Raw genomic sequence first — 5994 nt, forward strand, 5'->3', positions numbered from 1 at the left:
AGGATTGAGGATTGAGGATTGAGAATTGAGAATTGAGTATGAGGACTGAGGGTTGAGGATTGAGGTTTGAGGAATGAGGATTGAGGGTTGGGGAATGAGGATTGAGGATTGAGGATTGAGGATTGAGCATTGAGCATTGAAGATTGAGTATTGATGCCTGAGGATTGAGGATTGAGGATTGAGGATTGAGGATTGAAGATTGAGTGTTGAGGGTTGAAGATTGAGGACTGAGGATTGAGGATTGAGGATTGAGGATTGAAGATTGAGTATTGAGGATTGAAGATTGAGGATTGAGTATTGATGATTGAGGATTCAGGGTTGAAGATTGAGGATTGAGGATTGAGGATTGACGATCTAGGATTAGAGATTGATTATTGAGTATAGAAGCTTGAGGATTGTGGATTGAGGATTGAGGATTGAGGATTGAGGATTGAGGATTGAGGATTGAGGATTGAGAATTGAGGATTGGAGATTGAGGATTGAGTATTGAGGATTGAGGATTCAGGGTTGAAGATTGAGGATTGAGGATTGAGGATTGAGGATTGAGGATTGAGGATTGAGGATTGAAGATTGAGTGTTGAGGGTTGAAGATTGAGGACTGAGGATTGAGGATTGAGGATTGAGGATTGAAGATTGAGTATTGAGGATTGAAGATTGAGGATTGAGTATTGATGATTGAGGATTCAGGGTTGAAGATTGAGGATTGAGGATTGAGGATTGACGATCTAGGATTAGAGATTGATTATTGAGTATAGAAGCTTGAGGATTGTGGATTGAGGATTGAGGATTGAGGATTGAGGATTGAGGATTGAGGATTGAGGATTGAGAATTGAGGATTGGAGATTGAGGATTGAGTATTGAGGATTGAGGACTCAGGGTTGAAGATTGAGGATTGAGGATTGAGGATTGAGGATTGAGGATTGAGGATTGAGGATTGGGTATTGAGGATTGAGGAATGAGGATTGAGGATTGAGGTTTGAGGATTGAGGATTGCAGATTGAGTATTGAGGATTGAAGATTGAGGATTGAGGATTGAGGATTGAGGAATGAGGATTGAAGATTGAGTATTGAGGATTGAAGATTGAGGATAGAGGATTGAGTACTGAGGATGGAGGATGAGGGCTGAGGGTTGATGGTTGAGGATTGAGAAATGAGGATTGAGGATTGAGGATTGAAATTGAGGATTGCGTATTGAGGATTGAAGGATGAGGATTGAGGAATTAGGATTGAGGATTGAGGATTGAGGATTGAAGATTGAGGTTTGGGTATTGAGGATTGAAGAATGAGGATTGAGGATTGAGGATTGACGATTGAGTATTGAGGATTGAAGATTGAGGATTGAGTATTGAGGATTGAGGATTCAGGGTTGAAGATTGAGGATTGAGGATTGAGGATTGAGGATTGAGGATTGAGGATTGAAGATTGAATATTGATGATTGAATATTGAGGACTGCGGATTGAGGGTTGTGGATTGTGGGCGAGGACTCAGGGCTGAATATTGATGTTTGAGGTCCGTGGATTAAGGATTGAGGATTGAGAATTGAGGATTGAGGATTGAGGATTGAAGATTGAGGATTGGGTATTTAGGATTGAAGAATGAGGATTGAGGATTGAGGTTTGAGGATTGAGGATTGAAGACTGAGTATTGATGATTGAATATTGAGGATTGAGGATTGAGGTTTGAGGATTGAGGATTGAGGATTGAGGATTGAAGATTGAGTATTGAGGATTGAAGATTGAGGATTGAAGATTGAGTATTGATGATTGAATATTGAGGATTGAGGATTGAGGATTGAGGATTGAGGATTGGGTATTGAGGATTGAGGAATGAGGATTGAGGATTGAGGTTTGAGGATTGAGGATTGCAGATTGAGTATTGAGGATTGAAGATTGAGGATTGAGGTTTGAGGATTGTGGAATGAGGATTGAAGATTGAGTATTGAGGATTGAAGATTGAGGATAGAGGATTGAGTACTGAGGATGGAGGATGAGGGCTGAGGGTTGAGGATTGAGGATTGAGAAATGAGGATTGAGGATTGAGGATTGAAATTGAGGATTGGGTATTGAGGATTGAAGAATGAGGATTGAGAAATTAGGATTGAGGATTGAGGATTGAGGATTGAAGATTGAGGATTGGGTATTGAGGATTGAAGAATGAGGATTGAGGACTGAGTATTGAGGATTGGGGATTGAAGATTGAGTGTTGAGGATTGAATATTGAGGATTGAGGATTGACGATTGAGGATTGAGGATTGAAGATTGAGTATTGAGGATTGAAGATTGAGGATTGAGTATTGAGGATTGAGGATTCAGGGTTGAAGATTGAGGATTGAGGATTGAGGATTGAGGATCTAGGATTGGAGATTGATTATTGAGTATAGAAGGTTGAGGATTGTGGATAGAGGATTGAGGATTGAGGCTTGAGGATTGAGGATTGAGGATTGAGAATTGAGGATTGAGGATTGAGGATTGAAGATTGAGTATTGATGATTGAATATTGAGGATTGAGGATTGAGGATTGAGGATTGAAGACTAAGTATTGAGGATTGAAGATTGAGGATTGAGTATTGAGGATTGAGGATTCAGGGTTGAAGATTGAGGATTGAGGATTGAGGATTGAGGATTGAGGATTGAGGATTGAAGATTGAATATTGATGATTGAATATTGAGGACTGAGGATTGAGGGTTGTGTATTGAGGACGAGGACTGAGGGTTGAATATTGACGTTTGAGGTCTGAGGATTAAGGATTGAGGATTGACAATTGAGTATTGAGGATTGATGATTGAAGATTGAGGATTGGGTATTTAGGATTGAAGAATGAGGACTGAGGATTAAGGTTTTAGGATTGAGGATTGAAGATTGAGTATTGATGATTGAATATTGAGGATTGAGGATTGAGGTTTGAGGATTGAGGATGAAGTCTGAGGGTTGAGGATTGAGGTTTGAGGAACGAGGATTGAGGATTGAGGATTGAGGACTAAGGATTGACGATTGAGTATTGAAGATTGAGGATTGGTGACTGAGGATTGACGACTGAGAATTTAGGATTGATGATTGATGACTGAGGATTGAAGATTGAGTATTGAGTATTGAAGGTTGAGGATTGTGGATTGAGGATTAAGGATTGAGGATTGAATATTGTAGATTGAGTATTGATGCCTGAGGATTGAGGATTGAGGATTGAGGATTGAGGATTGAGGATTGAGGATTGAAGATTGAGAATTGAGGATTGAAGATTGAGGTTTGAAGATTGAGTATTGAGGATTGAAGATTGAGGATTGAGGTTTGAGGATTGTGGAATGAGGATTGAATATTGAGTACTGAGGATTGAAGATTGAGGATAGAGTATTGAGTACTGAGGATGGAGGATGAGGGCTGAGGGTTGAGGATTGAGGATTGAGAAATGAGGATTGAGGATTGAGGATTGAAATTGAGGATTGGGTATTGGGGATTGAAGAATGAGGATTGAGAAATTAGGATTGAGGATTGAGGATTGAGGATTGAAGATTGAGGATTGGGTATTGAGGATTGAAGAATGAGGATTGAGGACTGAGTATTGAGGATTGGGGATTGAAGATTGAGTGTTGAGGATTGAATATTGAGGATTGAGGATTGACGATTGAGGATTGAGGATTGAAGATTGAGTATTGAGGATTGAAGATTGAGGATTGAGTATTGAGGATTGAGGATTCAGGGTTGAAGATTGAGGATTGAGGATTGAGGATTGAGGATCTAGGATTGGAGATTGATTATTGAGTATAGAAGGTTGACGATTGAGGATTGAGGATTGAGGTTTGAGGATTGAGGATTGCAGATTGAGTATTGAGGATTGAAGATTGAGGATTGAGCTTTGAAGATTGAGGATTGAGGATTGAGGATTGAGGATCTAGGATTGGAGATTGGTTATTGAGTATAGAAGCTTGAGGATTGTGGATTGAGGATTGAGGATTGAGGATTGAGGATTGAGGGTTGAGGATTGAGGATTGAGAATTGAGGATTGGAGATTGAGGATTGAGTATTGAGGATTGAGGATTCAGGGTTGAAGATTGAGGATTGAGGATTGAGGATTGAGGATTGAGGATTGAGGATTGAGGATTGGGTATTGAGGATTGAGGAATGAGGATTGAGGATTGAGGTTTGAGGATTGAGGATTGCAGATTGAGTATTGAGGATTGAAGATTGAGGATTGAGGTTTGAGGATTGTGGAATGAGGATTGAATATTGAGTACTGAGGATTGAAGATTGAGGATAGAGTATTGAGTACTGAGGATGGAGGATGAGGGCTGAGGGTTGAGGATTGAGGATTGAGAAATGAGGATTGAGGATTGAGGATTGAAATTGAGGATTGGGTATTGAGGATTGAAGAATGAGGATTGAGAAATTAGGATTGAGGATTGAGGATTGAGGATTGAAGATTGAGGATTGGGTATTGAGGATTGAAGAATGAGGATTGAGGACTGAGTATTGAGGATTGGGGATTGAAGATTGAGTGTTGAGGATTGAATATTGATGATTGAGGATTGACGATTGAGGATTGAGGATTGAAGATTGAGTATTGAGGATTGAAGATTGAGGATAGAGTATTGAGTACTGAGGATGGAGGATGAGGGCTGAGGGTTGAGGATTGAGGATTGAGAAGTGAGGATTGAGGATTGAAGATTGAGGATTGATGACTGAGGATTGACGACTGAGAATTGAGGATTGAGGATTGCTGATTGAAGATTGAGTATTGAAGATTGAATATTGCGGATTGAATATTGCGGATTGAGGATTGAGGATTGAGTATTGAGGATTGAAGATTGAGGGTTGAAGATTGAGTATTGATGATTGAAGATTGAGGATTGAGGATTGAGGATTGACGGTTGAGGATTGAGTATTGAAGATTGTGTATTGATGCCTGAGGATTGAGGATCGAGGATTGAGGATTGAGGATTGGAGATTGATTATTGAGGATTGAAGATTGAGGATTGAGGATTGAGGATTGAGAATTGAGAATTGAGTATGAGGACTGAGGGTTGAGGATTGAGGTTTGAGGAATGAGGATTGAGGGTTGGGGAATGAGGATTGAGGATTGAGGATTGAGGATTGAGCATTGAAGATTGAGTATTGATGCCTGAGGATTGAGGATTGAGGATTGAGGATTGAGGATTGAAGATTGAGTGTTGAGGGTTGAAGATTGAGGACTGAGGATTGAGGATTGAGGATTGAGGATTGAAGATTGGGTATTGAGGATTGAAGATTGAGGATTGAGTATTGATGATTGAGGATTCAGGGTTGAAGATTGAGGATTGAGGATTGAGGATTGACGATCTAGGATTGGAGATTGATTATTGAGTATAGAAGCTTGAGGATTGTGGATTGAGGATTGAGGATTGAGGATTGAGGATTGAGGATTGAGGATTGAGGATTGAGAATTGAGGATTGGAGATTGAGGATTGAGTATTGAGGATTGAGGATTCAGGGTTGAAGATTGAGGATTGAGGATTGAGGATTGAGGATTGAGGATTGAGGATTGAGGATTGGGTATTGAGGATTGAGGAATGAGGATTGAGGATTGAGGTTTGAGGATTGAGGATTGCAGATTGAGTATTGAGGATTGAAGATTGAGGATTGAGGATTGAGGATTGAGGAATGAGGATTGAAGATTGAGTATTGAGGATTGAAGATTGAGGATAGAGGATTGAGTACTGAGGATGGAGGATGAGGGCTGAGGGTTGATGGTTGAGGATTGAGAAATGAGGATTGAGGATTGAGGATTGAAATTGAGGATTGCGTATTGAGGATTGAAGGATGAGGATTGAGGAATTAGGATTGAGGATTGAGGATTGAGGATTGAAGATTGAGGTTTGGGTATTGAGGATTGAAGAGTGAGGATTGAGGATTGAGGATTGAGGATTGAGTATTGAAGATTGAGTGTTGAGGATTGAAGATTGAGGATTGAGGATTGAGGATTGAGGATTGAGGATTGACGATTGAGTATTGAGGATTGAAGA

Source organism: Calliopsis andreniformis, unplaced genomic scaffold (genome assembly GCF_051401765.1).
Source record: "Calliopsis andreniformis isolate RMS-2024a unplaced genomic scaffold, iyCalAndr_principal scaffold0046, whole genome shotgun sequence".
NCBI lineage: Eukaryota > Metazoa > Arthropoda > Insecta > Hymenoptera > Andrenidae > Calliopsis > Calliopsis andreniformis.